Genomic DNA, 14848 nt, shown 5'->3' on the forward strand with positions numbered 1-14848 from the left:
GAAAGCACTATATTTATTTATAGCTTTATTAAAGAATACACCTAAGGCAAGGTCTTAGAGGGTTCCAAATGTGGAGTTTTCATGCCTCTGCCCATGAGACAGGAAAAATCACCCTCCCAGCACATCAATGTGTTCACCAACAAAAAAGTTACACTGAGCTCTTGTGTCCAGGGTTTTTATTGGGGTTTCATTACATAGGCATAATTGGTTAAATCATTAGCCACATGACTGAACTCAATATCCACCCCTACCACCCTGCCCACCTGGTCAAACTGGCCCAAAATCCCAAACTTCTAATCAGATGGTTGGTCTTTCAAGTGACCAGCCTCCATCCTGAAGCTATGTAGGGGCCCAACATGAGTCATCACATTAGCATAACAATTAGCATAACAAAGATACACCTATCACTCCAGAAACTACAGGGTTTTAGAAGCTTGATGCACAGAACTCAGGAAAAAGATGAAACAAATTCTTTATTATACCACAACGACACTAATGCAAGATGTTAATAATAGTGTTAACTATGTGTGTGGATAGAGGGAAAGAAGAAACTACTTTCTACCCAGTTTTTCTACAACCCTAAAACTGCACTAAAAAATAATCTATTAATTTAAAAAATATTATTACACCTCAATGTAACTACATTGATTAGATCACATTGACTTAAGTCATATTAATCTAAAGGCCTTAATGGCTTTTATTAATTTTTTATCTCCTCAGTCCAGCAGTGTGCAGGGCACAAAGCAGCCATTTAATAAAGTTATCAATGAATGAATGAATGAATGAATGAATGAATGACTCTAATTAACAACTTAACCATTTTTTTAATCTTAATCATTTTTGTGTACAGTTCAGTAGTGTTTAAGTATTCTCACATTGTTGTGAAACACATCTCCAGAAATTTTTCATCTTACAAATCTGAAACTCAACACCCATTAACCAATTCTCCCTTTCCCCTCCCCCCAGCCTCAGTAACTACCATTCTACTTTGTTTCTATGAATTTGACTTTAGAAACCTCATGTAAGTAAAATCATACAGTATATGTCTTTCCGTGACTATTTTATTTCAATTAGCATTATGTCCTCAAGATTCATCCACAATGTAGCATGTCACAGGATTTCCTTCCCTTTTAAGACTAAATAATATTCCATTGTATGTATATACCTCATTTTATTTACACATTCATCTGTTGATGGATGTCTGGGTTGCTTTCACCTCTTGGCTATTGTGAATAGTACTGCTATGAACATGAGTGTACAAATATGTCTTTGAGTCTCTGCTTTCAATGCTTTTGAACATATACCCAGAAGTGGGATTGCTGGCTCATATGGTAATTCAATTTTTACTTTTTTGAAGAACTGCCATACTATTTTCCATAGTAGCTACATCATTTTATACCCCTATCAACAATGTAGATGGGTTCCAGTTTCTCCACATCCTTGCCGATATTTGATGTTTTCTGGTTACTGTTGTTTTATATATAACAGCCATCCTAATAGGTGTAAAGTAGTATGTCATAGTGGTTTTGATTTGCATTTCCCTAATAATTAGTGATGTTGAACATCTTTTTGTGGGCTTACGGCCATTTGTATCTTTGGAGAAATGTCAGTTCAAGTCCGTTAACCATTTTTTAATCAAGTTGTTTGTTTTTCTTTCTCATTGTTGTAGAAATTCTTTATATATTCTGGATATCATCCCTTATCAGACATATGATTTGCAAATGTTTTCTCCCATTCTGTAGGGTGCCTTTTTACTCTACTGATAATGTCCTTTGATGCACAAAAGTTTTCAATTTTAATGAAATCTAACATCTATTTTTGTTGCCAAATCCAATGTTATGAGGATTTTTCTCCTATGTTTTCTTCTAAGAGTTTTATAGTTTTTAGCTCTTACATTTGTACATCTTTGATCCATGTTGAGTTAATTTTTGTATATGATGTAGGGTAGGGTCCAACTTCATTTTTTTTGCAAGTGAATATCCAGTTTGCCAACACCATTTGTTGAAAAAACTGTCCTTTACCCACTGTATGGTCTTGCCACCCTTGTTGAAAATTATCTGACCATATATGGGAGGATTTATTTCTGGGCTCTCTATTCTATTCCATTGGTCTATATGTCTGTCTTTATGCCAGTACCACACTATTTTCATTACTATAGCTTTGTAGTCAGTTTTGTAATCAGAAAGTGTGAGACCTCCAACTTTGTTCTTCCCTTTCAAAGTTGTTTTAGCTATTTGTGGTCCTTTGAGATTCAATATGAATTTTAGGATAAATTTTTCTATTTCTGCAAAGAAGTCATTAGAATCTTGATAAGAATTGCATTGAATCTGTACATTGCTTTGGGTACTATCTAAACAACATTATGTTTTCCAGTCTGTAGACATTTATTTACATAAATGGGTGTGTTTCCATTTACTTATATCTTCTTTAATTTCTTTCATCAGTGTTTTGTAGTTTTCAGTGTCTAAGTCTTTCACCTCCTTGGTTAAATTTATTCATAAGCTTTTTATTCTTTTTCATGAAATTTTCTTAATTTCTTTTTTAGATTGTTCATAGTTACTGTATATAATTGATTTTTGTATGTTCATTTTATATCCAGCAACTTTGCTGAATTTGCTTATTAGTTCTAACAATTTTTTGCAGATTCTTTAGGGTTTTCTACATATGAGATAATGTCATCTGCAAAACAGAGATAATTTTACTTATTCCTTTCCAGCTTGGATACCTTTTATTTTCTTTTTCTATCGATCTGGCCAGGACTTCCAATATTATATTGAATAGAAGTAGCAAGAGCGAGCATCCTTGCACTGTTCTGATCTTAAAGAAAAAGCTTACAGTTTTCACCACTGAGCATGATGTTAGCTGTGAGCTTTTCATAAATGGCCTTCATTATGGTGAACTAGTTTCCTTCTATTCCTAGTTTGTTGAGTGTTCTTATCATAAAAGGGTATTGAATCTTGTCAAATGTTTTTTTTCTGCATCAGTTACGATGATCAATTGTTTTTTGTCCTTCATTCAACAACTGAACAGCTTCTTCAAGGTACATATCATCCATTCAAATCTAAGTGAATACCCTCATTTTGCACGCAGCTTCTATTAATTTTTGTAACAAAATATTTTAAGTAGAATTTAATGACACAAACTTTTAAAGCCCAGAGGTTCCAAAGAGATGAAAAGAAAGGGGTATTGATTAGAAGGTGACTGACTTTTTTTTTTTTTTTTTTTAAAGATGACCGGTAAGGGGATCTTAACCCTTGACTTAGTGTTGTCAGCACCACGCTCAGCCAGTGAGCCAACCGGCCATCCCTATATGGGATCGAACCCGTGGCCTTGGTGTTATCAGCACCGCACTCTCCCGAGTGAGCCAAGGGCCGGCCCTAGAAGGTGACTTTCAAAGGAAGCACATTTCACAAGTAGCTCAGACTGGGAATCACATCAAATAAAACTTACCAGAAAGAATCAAGACAGACCAATACCACATTTGATATCACTGAGGCATATGTCAATAACAACCCAGAACTGGCATACTGTTAATATAAGACGAGATCAGGCGCGTTCAGGGTGGTATGGCCGTAGACAAGCATACTGTTAATATAAAACTCATTTAAATCCATTTTTAAAAACCTGCATGTACACATTGATTATGTCACATAACTATGGTTAGGTTTATTATGGTCAAAAGGAATCTATGTTAAATGAATTAGAGAATAAAATGGAGAAGAAATCAAGTAGGATTCCTTCAAAAATGCCTGCCCCTTTCCATGGAGTTAATTGAAGGAGCAAGGACTGAAGGACTATGCTATAAACCAAAGTTCTGAGGGTCAAAATTATATTTTATAGAATTGTCACTTTCCTCACCAATACCAATAAATAAGTTACTAAATCTAGCCTTTTGGCATAATAAAGTTATTTAAGTACAACTAAAAGTGCCACAGTTTCAATGTCATTTCTTCTGAAAATAAACATTGCCTACCTGACTCAGAATTCAAATTGCAACAGCAGGTCATTATTCTGTTCTATTCTGTTGACACATTTTAACTCATTTTATAAAACTAGAGTTTGTTTCTGTTCTTAATCCCAGAAAAAAATGTTTATGAAAAGGTGATTTCATTTTGCTAGGTTGACAGTGACAGTCCTTTGAGGGAGAGGTCAACTCAAGCAGGGCTGAAACAGCTGTTAAGAGCCAATTTTCCTACCTGTTAATTGCTATTGTGACTAGATCACACCAGCTCAGATACTCACCTGGCAAGCAGAAGAGAGATCAAAACAGTCACATCTTAATAGTTTGAGAATTAGGCTTTTCCTTTCCTCTGAGAGAATCTGACTAGGGGACCGAACAGGAAAGGAGGAGAAAAATATCAAAAGTATGTTAATTGTAAATACATAAATTGTACCTTCCTGACTACCAAAAAAAAAGAAGAAAGAAAAGAATAAAAAGAAATTTTTATAAATAGCCAGTAGAAAAAAGTATTCACTCATTTGATTACTCAACAAAAATTTATTGGAATGCCTGTTGTGGCAGACACCATTCTAGGTTCTGGGGATACAGCACTAAACAAGACAGAATGCCTCTTGTCTCCATCAAAGGAAATGTACGAGAAATAATAATCAGTTATTAGGTGCTAAGAAGAAAACAAAACATACCCATGTAACAAAGAGTGTTGGGGAAGCACTAATTTATAGTGAGTTGTCAAGTGAGCCTCCGCGAAGAAGGGACATTTAAGCTGAGGTTTAAATAGCAAGAAAGATCAAGCAAACCAACAGGCTGGGGGAAGACCATTCCCTGCAGAAGGAAAAGTAGTAGAAGACCCTGAACTGAAATAAACTTGGTGTATTCATAGAACAGAAAAAAAAGGCCAACATGGCTGGAGTTCCAGGAACAAGATTACAAACAGCAGTAGATAAGATCTCACAGTACCATTTGAAAGTCATCAATTGGAAGATAAAAGTAAAACTATGACCAATGAGCTATTCATGGGAACTCACTTTTGGACTATTTATGACCAACAGGAAACTTTCAACAGGAAAAAGAGAAACATGAGTTAAGAAATGCCACAAGGGCAGAGGTTTGAAAATTAGAAAGAATCAGCATCAGAGTCCTGGCTGAATCAGTTTTGTCAATCACCCCAAAAGCAATACTGTCCTAAGTAAGATCAATATCTAGGGCAGATGTACCTGGAAAAGGGGTTATCTGAGTTAGAAATGTTAGAGCACAGAACCCATAAATGAACTCTAAACAGAAATGACTGTTTCTGGATATGTGTGGACTGATCTTTGCTTGACCTACACATTTCAGATAGTCCAGAAATCTTTTTAAAATTTTAACGTAAAAAACAAATACCATAAAACAATACCCTCCTAAAACAGAAATTTTTAGAAATTAAAATTTTTTTCCATGTTTAATACTCTTTCTAGAATTAAAAAATAAATTAGGGTTTTTAAAATTAAAAAATGAAGGAAGTACACAGGATTATCTGTTTTCGTGCTATAGCAGGAAATATAGCAAGCACAAACATCTTTAAATTTAAAGGCAACTATAACATTAAATAATGCTACATTTTAAAAATAAAATATACCTATTCAAAAAGAATTAGTTCATCTTATTTGAAGGACAATCTATTATTTTTCAGCACTGAAAGATTTCCAGATATATTGTGCATGTTACATAATGCTAACAAGACATTTTGTAATGGTTTAATGGTAAATTTCCCAAACTATGTTTACCACTACCAAATATATGCATTTTTCTACAAAAACATTTTTGGTAAATCACTATTGATTTTGAGAAAAAAGAAAGGAAAAACAATGGAGACCAAAAGTTTGCTTTAAGTGAGGTATATGGCAATGTGCCTTCACTTACACCACATGCTTTTTAAAAAAAGAATATCAGTATCAGGGACCTGTACTGGAATCCTACCTCTAGCACTAATTAGCTGTGCAACCTCCCTGAACCTCAGTTTTCCTCATCAGTAAAATAAGGCTAATACTACCCACTCTTACAAGATTGATAGGAATATTAAATGAAATACAATAGGTGAAGATTAGTGGAATCCAGTATTATTATTATTTGATAATCACAGTATCAGCAAGGGGAATGGGGGTAAGCGGTTGATTTGAAAAAAAAAAAAGGAAAAATAATAAATTATAAGTTGTAAGACTGAACATAAAAATGGTACTCCTCAAGTAGACTATACAGGTCATACTCCTTTGTTTTACCTATGAAGAAACAACAGCTTGGAGAGATTAAGTAACCAGCTGAGAATTAAAATGCAGGCAGAAAAAAAAGAGCTAAACATCTTGCATAACTCCTAAATGTGGAATACATTTTATAGAGCACTTTCATATATAAGATCCAATTGATCTTCGCAGTAAGATAGCTAATTTGACTCATGAGAAAACTCAGTTCATCAAGGTCAGCCAGCTAGTGATGAAACCATGACTAAACCCTATGACACTGAATACTATGTCTCTTAAAACAGAGATTGAAAGCCTTTCTTACTCATAACTTGAGTAATACAAAACAAAATATTCCTTAGCAAGCAATCATTCTTCTATTCAGTAAATAATTCTTTTAAGTCATACTATTAAGACATAAATATTTCTATGCTGTATTTAACAGAATCAATCAGGTTTCAAACATAAAAATGCTCATATTTAGAGTAAATTAAGTTTCCAAGGACAAGTTTTTGACATATTTCCCAAACTAAAACCTCAATTGATACTGGCTTAGTACAAGGTAGCACGAATTATTTTTATTATGTTTGTTCATAGATTATTTCAAGAGCTGGGCTATTTAGTTGCTGAATATTTTGCCATACTCAATCAAGCAGTCCATTGTTTCTAGCATTAATAAATCTAATATTTGTTGCTATGGGTCAAATGTGTCCCCCAAAAGTTCATGTATTGGAAACTTCATCTCCATTTTAACAGTGGTAAAAGGATGGGAAATCTAATTATGGTATTCAAAAGGTAGGATCTTTAAGAGGTGATTAGATCCAAGGACCGAGCCCTAGTGAATGGACTGATCCATTCAAGGAGTAATGATGGTTTAATGTACGGTCCTGGGCATGGTTCTGATGGCTTTATAAAGAGGGCAGGTGAGTAGGTTAGGTCTCTTGCTCAGCCCATTCTCTCCATGTGACACACTGGTCGCCACTGAATCCTGTATAGCGTTCCCACTTGGAAGAAAGCCCTCACCAGAGGTGTTCCCTAGATCTTGGAGTTCCTAGCCTCCGAACTGTACGAATTAAATTTTGTTTCTTTATAAATTACACAGTTTCAGGTATTCTATTATAAGCAACAGAAATGGACTGAAACATTCATTCTTAAAAAATGACTTAATAAATCCTTTAAATTGTCCTTTCTTTATTTCATATAGGATTTTCAAGTTAATCTTTCTGTAAATAGGTCAATCAGTTCTTGTGCTTAAGTCAAAATGATTAACTTTCATAAAATAATTATATTAAAAATACTGCAGTATTATGCAGCTGAAAGGATAGACAGGCTGGGAAACTGATTAAAAGAAAACGATTCAAGTGGAGATAAGCCAACTGAACAATACAACAATAATAGTCACATTTACAATACATGTCTCTGAAAGTCATTAAGAAAATGTACATCTTCTTGATATTCCATATTCTTGCTTTAAAAAGGATCAACTATTAGAAAAAGATTTCTATGTTTAACAAGAGAATATGGAATAGCAATGAAGAAAGTTAGTCTCAACCATGATGGTTTTCAGATTATTTCTGCAAATATAGTAACAGCATATTCCCAAATAGGACTCTGTCCAAAGCCACTATCAAAGATGTGAAAATGCTGGCCCATATGCATAAAAGTAATCTCTGAGTTTTGCACCTAATGACTGGCAACAGTGCTGTTGGGCAGGTGCAAACACAAAAGAACCGTAAATCAACACGCAATGAGTAGCAACCACTCACATTAATTTCATATGGATGAGAGATAATCAATTTATAATTTGGGTGGGGATTAAGCACTCTTGAAATAGTCATGGCCAGAGTACTGTCAAATTAACCGCTTAGCTCAGTTGGTAAGACTTCATGTGGGCTCAACAAGTGTTATTAAGCAGGGCATGGCCTGAATGCAGCAAGCTTTCTGGTGAATTGAGATAGTGCATACACCTTAAGATATGTTGTTGCCGGTCTGTCTTCTAAGAATTCTCTAAACTATATTTGAAAAAATTAATAATACAATTGTGAATCTCTTTAAGCCAGTATTAAATTTATAATTCACTCTTTAGCTGGGCAAAATGGTAATTACATAAGTGTGTTAGAGATTCAACTAAAGAAACAAGGCCCAAATTATGACAAAGCACCAATATAGATAACACTCAATCCCCTACAGCTTCCTTAGCCATTGCTCTAAATGAGCCATGGAATTCAGAGTGATCACGCTGAAGCAACTTATGGATTAGTAAAGACAGATATATTCTGTACAACCCATTTTGTTTTGTATTCAGATTATCAAAAACTGATAATTTGTACTTGGCTGTTATGCAGCATATCATGTACTGGAATACTCCATTCCTCAATCACATTGAATATACAGGAATTTACTACAAACATGGTCTTTTATCAGAGCAATTCACAATTATAGAACTTCATTAATTACACTCTTCATTCAAAACACATCCATTAAGCACTTATTTGTGCCAGGCATTATTGGTATCGGAAATACCATGCTGAACCTTTGGAGGTGGAAAGCATTGCAAACATTACATGAGAGAAGTACCATGATGGAGATGTGTACAAATCATAATGGAATCATACAAGGGAAAGGACTTAATTCTTCCTGGGGAGGTGAAGAAAAGCTTGTTGGACTACCTAATATTTTGACTGAGTATTAAAGGGTAAGTAGGAGTTTGGTAGATACACCAGAGGTTGTTCAGAAGGAGAAGAGGTATGACAGACCCACAGCCTGTGCACAGTTGTATAAGTAGAAAAGTGTACTTGCTTGGCATGGCAACAACAGAACTTGATAATAAGTAAGGGTGAAACAGTGAGCAGTGAACAGAACAGGGCAAAAAGGATCTTCAACTGACCATGTTAGGGAGTTTGGAAAATGTGAGGCACTATAAGGTTCTGAGCAGGGATGTGATAACAGTTTGAGTTTTAGAGAAATCTTTCTGGCCATACAACAAAAGAATAGACTGGGAAGAATAAAGTCTGGAGGAATCAAGCATTAAAAGATTCTTAAAATCATTTGTATCTTAGGTCAAAACAATTGGATTTGGCCCTCCTGTGGCCACATCTCTCCCCAAGCAGTAAGCAGTACAGAGGGCCAAAAGGAAAGTGCCTTACTGGGTGTCACCTCCAGAGACCACTTTCTACCTACCTGGAACCCCAGAACTGAAATGCTCAAATGGCCCTACACCCAGGACAAGTCCTCAAGTAGGTGTGTGCACTGCTAGGCCTGAAGGGGAAATAAGGGGCCGCTGTTGAGAGAGGATGGAAACTACGGAGAAAGCTTGGACATTCTGCCACACTTAAAAGTATGTATATTTAAAATTTTTTTAAATATGTATATATTTATACATGTATAAATGTATACATTTTTTAATTGAGAATTAGCAATTTCATACCATACTCATGTATAATTGAATATTGTGCCCAGAAACCTAAGGTTGTTTATGATATATAGAACTGACCTGAATTTTTAAAAAATTTAATGCTTCAAGAAAATTTGAAGTAATTCTTTGACAAAGAATATTTTCCTTGTAAGATAGACATGTGAAAGTCAGGATCAACTTACTAGAAAGTCAAAGCAATCTGAAGATAGATTTGCCAATCGGGTGTTGATAACAGCCTGGTTTTTAAAAAAAATCATTTAGTGAAGGATCAATGTTTAGACTAAAGGCAGATATTTGTTATACACAAATGAGCTACTGTACTGTACTGCTCTCCCCATTAGCATACAGAGATGCATTACCCTCACATTAAATAAAGACTCAGTGAGCAAACCACTATAGAAAGCATCTGTTGGCTAGTGACAAAGAAAACCATGGACCCTCTGAGGCTGATTTCTGTCCAGCTATAAGCATAGAAACAGCAAACACATGCACTACTTTTCAATATCAACCCCAAATAACTATGAAAGAGAAGTTCCTCAGCTTTTACAGTATTTTGTGGCAAAGACATTATAAGTATCAACCATATACCCATATCCATGGTAAGGAGAATTGCTAGCCCAAGGAAGACATTTAAAAAAAAACAAACTGTAAACCAGGCAAAGTTTGTCTTCTGCATCCAATAACTTACATTATCAATTACTTTTATGTCTCCATTGCACTCTCTTTTCCTCCCCACCCTAGCCCTTTCCCAACATTCTCATATTATCCAAGACTCTGCTATAATGTTCCCTGAGGCATGCCCTGGCCTTCCTCCTGTTTTGAAATTTATTATACTTATATTTTTCTTAGAATGTCATGTGACTTGATAAACAGTACCCACAAATGTCCATTACACCTTTCCTCCTGTCTGAGACTAATGCTTTCACCTGACCTCCAGGCCACACCCTTTCCTGCCTTCTCAGAAACCTTTCAAAATACCCTTTACCTTTCCTGTACAGTACATTCAACTTTCTCTCTTCACTGGCATCTTTCTGTCACTACATAAACACATTTAAGTCTCTACCTAAAACACAATGAAACTCTTAGCTTAAAAGGTAAATAAATGCTAGTATATGTAACTTACCTTACGGTGTCCTCCCTTTAGCCTCTGCCTTTTCACTCTCCTCTTCCTCAGGCAAATTTACTCTCCAGTCCACAGCAATATGACTTCTGCTAACACCATCACATTAATCCAAGGGTTCCTAATCTACAGGCCATTGGATCTGTGGATAGAATTTGGAGATCCATGAACTTGGATGGGAAAATAAAATATTTCTTTATTTTCTCCAACTTCTAAATTACTATAGTTATTACGCCTGCCACTATAACTTGCTCTGTATGATGTTAAATAAGCACACAGTACTTTATCACAATTAGTTTGATAACAATATTTTAATATCATTGGTTTACTTTGTAAACCTATGTATTTTATTTTGATCATATGTGGCAGACTCTTTTCCAAAGATGCTGCAAAAATATCTCCCATCCCACATCATGCTCTTCTGTAATATGAATTTGCCACTCCCCCATAAACATGTGGAGTCTAACTCCCTTCTTCTTAAATCCAGGCTGGAATTTAACTTGCTTGTAACCTACAAAATGTGGTGGAAGTGATGTTGACTGACTTCCAAGGCTAGGTTAGGAAAAACCATGCAGGTTCAAGAACTAGGTTTGGAGTGTTTTGTTCACAAAGCCATAGCTGCCAGAACAGAATTTGGTACATGAAACTGGGGTGCTGACACAACAAAAACCTAAGACATGACAGTGGTTTCAAAAGTGAGTGGTAGGCACAAGCTGGAAGGGCCTGGAAGATCTCACTAGCAAAAGCCTGATGAGCCTTGAGGAAAATACTGGAATGGCCTAGGAGAGTGGGTAAAAGGAGAGTTGGAGGAAAGAAGGCCCTGGTTAGGAAGTAGGAAAAAATTTAGCAAAACCGTTGCCTGTGGTAAGATAAAAAATAGAAAATGTTGGTAATGAACTGTTTTGCTAAGGTAATTTCCAAGCAGAATGTCCAAAGTGTCAACTAGTTTATTTTACATGTATAGTATAGATACATACTATCTACGTATGTAGATACAGATGAGGGGCAGATAGAGATGAGCTAAAGAAAGCACTCATTTCCAAGCAGAATTTAGAGGAAATATAAAGGAGCGAGCAATACTGGGTTCAAAAATAAAGCTTCTCATCCACAATCTCTGCCAGCAGAGAATACTCAAAGAAAGAAAAGGTCTGAGGACAAAGATCACATACAGAATGCAGAAAGGAAAATCCAGTCTTGAGATACGGATGAAGCCAAGGGTGTTACTGTGAAATCCTTTGTTAACAGCTTCTCTCCTGGTTTCTCCTTCTTGATCTTTTTCCTAGTACCTTTTTCTGCACTTGTCCACTAAATCTAGATTCCCCAAGGATTTTGTCCTCAATTCTGAGCAATTTTTGCTTTAGTCACTCCCTAAAATCTATTAACCTCAAAATCTTTCTCAAGCCCCTCCTACCTCTAAGAACTAAAGACAGATCTGCACATCTCCCCTTGACTATCTCAGAGAAACCTCAAACTAAATATTTCAAAATTTTATCTCCCACTCCACAAGTTCCTTCTACACCTGAACGTGCACTGGAAATAAATACCACCACTACCCATTTAATTGTCCAACATGAGAGTCTTCCCTGATTTCTCTCCCTCATTCTCCTCCCCTTCCCCCTACCAATATCTAATCAGTCATCATTTTCTATAGATTCTACCTGATAAACCTCTCTGGAATCTACCTCTCTTCAAGTTATCTTCTGTATGGGCTGCATAGCTTTCCAAATGGTCTCTCCATTCCAAAATATCTTTCATACTACTCAAACCATCTTCTTAAAATAAAATACTAGACATATTAATCTCCTGCTTAGAATCCTTCAATAGTTTCCTATCAAAACCCTTTGACATAACTTACAAGTAAGTACTTTGTAATCTGGCCCTTCCCTACAAACTGCTCCCCCATACCATTTATTCTAACCATGCCAAAAAATTTAAGACTTATACCCAAGGTAGTTGAGAGTATACATTTTTCTCTCTGCCTGGAATGCACTGTCTCTTGTTATGAATACTAGATACTTTTCTGTGTATTCATTTAATTCAATAATTACAGAGCACCCACTCTGTGGCAAATCTGGTAGGCCCTGTGCAGAGATATGCATACATAAATGAGAAACAGAACCTGCCTCTCCTCTAGAAGCACACAGGCTCAAATGAAGGAAAATAAGCACAACACAGGAATTTATAATGGAAGGTAGCACGGTGTGGTAGACTAATTCCTTGGAGGGGCAGAGAGATATGGAAAGCAGTAAGCAAAACAACAGGATAGATATAGTACATTCTCCTGGAGAAGCAAGTTTCCTTGATGTAAGTAATTTAAAACATTTTAATACTAATATGCTTATAAGTAGACTACAAATTTACATGAAAGATACAATAAAACTTAAAAATTCATGAGCCATTTGAGGCAAGAATGACTGTCCAGAGATAGAATTTAAAGTAACAATTACCATACAGAAAAGGACCACTTTAAGTCAGAGACCCTTTGGCTCCACCTATCCAAAAAGCCAACCCTGGTTGGATGAATATTCAGTGAAGCACCACTTGAAGGTCAAAAAGATTCCATAGGACCTTTTATTACAGCCAGTCCACACCTATACACAGTCCCTGGCATGGAAGAAGTCTTACAGATGACTGAAGAGTCTTAAACCCACCCATTTTTGAGGCCAGATTAAAATTACCTGTAATTATATAAAGTTAGTCTAACAAGGTTGAGAAAAAACTTATGCTAATTCCAATTCCTGCAAAGACGCTGAATTAGAAAAACTGCTGGCCTCCTCCCTGAGTAGCAGTCCTGGAGAGAAAATGGAAAGTGCAGAGAACTGTGAGAAACCCTCAGGAGGACTAGGACCCATTTTAAACTGGTATGTGTAGGATGGTGGCTTTGGCCTGAGACAGGCAAAACTGTGAAATAACAAACCAGAAAAAGAACTACCGAAGTTCTGTTTTGCTTCTCCTGTGTGCCAGCCCCAAATGTGCATTACTCAGACATCTGGTCTCAGGTTCTCAGGAAAATAATCAGGAGTTTAGAAAAACATTTGGATACACACTAAACTTCCCTGGCTGCTGCTTCACATCCCCCTCTCCTCCAACACAAACCCAAGGACTAAGCAGCAGTGAGCTGAAGAGTACCTCTTCTTAAGGCAGCTTCGTCAAGAAAAACAGGTTTAAAAAAAAAAGTGACCCAAGGTTATGTTGTATGGAGTGAGGAGTGACTGACTCAACTCTGATGCCTGGGGGCTCTCCAGTTCTTGTCTTTAATATCTATGGGACAAACATAGACCTGATCCTATCCACACAAGCAGTATCTCACAGAGCAAAATATCAAGTACATACCAAAGAATAAACTAGATCAAGATACATAATCTGCTCAGGCTACCATAACAAAATACCATAGACTGGGTGGCTTAAACCACAGAAATAGATTTTCCTATACTTCTGGAGGCTTGAAATACAAGATAAGGGTGACAGCACGGTCAGGTTCCGGTGTAGGCTCTCTTCCTGGCTTGTAGATGGCCACCTTACTGTGTCCTCACATTGCAAGGTGAGAGGGACAGTAAGCACTCTGATGTCTTTTCTTAAAGGGCACTAATCTTACTGGACCAGGGCCCCATCTTCATGATCTCAATCCATAACATCCATGTTTTTAAAAAAGTGAAATTTGTCTCTAACACCATACTATGTAAAAAAATCAATATGAGATGGATTAAGGACTGTATTGTTAAAAATCAATTTTAAAAAATTCAGTGGAAAAGATGAGTATCTTTTGATCTTAGAGTAAGAAAAGATTTCTTAAATAAGGCAAGATAAATTTGACTACATTCAAATTAAGAATCATTGCTCATTAAAAAAAACCTTAAGGAAAATGAAAATTTATAAACTGAGAGAAAGTATTCACAATACGTAAAATTTACAATGCATTATTATAAAAAACAATAACACATGTCCAAAAAATAAAAATAAAACTCCAGAAAAATGGGCAAAAGACAATGAAGAGGTAGTCCATGACACAACACATACACACAACCAACAAATGTTTAAACTGTTCAACATTACTGGACATCAGGGAAATTCAAAGCGAGACCATACTTGTCAGGAAAAATAGTGAAAGGCATTGTAGTGGACAAAAAAAAAGACCAGTG

General features: G+C 35.9%; 1 protein-coding gene across 5 annotated transcripts in view; it reads right to left on the reverse strand.

The window, feature by feature from the left end:
- The window catches only part of PEAK1 (pseudopodium enriched atypical kinase 1), a 303272-nt gene that overhangs the window by 221454 nt on the left and 66970 nt on the right, over nt 1-14848 (reverse strand). For 3 of the 5 annotated variants that reach the window (XM_063089092.1, XM_063089093.1, XM_063089091.1), the window contains exon 2: nt 10713-10851. The exons of 1 other annotated variant lie outside the window; for it this stretch is intronic. The gene's annotated coding sequence lies outside the window, so the exon portion shown is untranslated. The remainder of the gene's footprint in view (nt 1-10712; nt 10852-14848) is intronic. One more of the 5 variants, XM_063089095.1, reaches the window with a different exon arrangement.

Source organism: Cynocephalus volans, chromosome 3 (assembly GCF_027409185.1).
Source record: "Cynocephalus volans isolate mCynVol1 chromosome 3, mCynVol1.pri, whole genome shotgun sequence".
In the NCBI taxonomy this organism is placed as follows: Eukaryota; Metazoa; Chordata; class Mammalia; order Dermoptera; family Cynocephalidae; genus Cynocephalus; species Cynocephalus volans.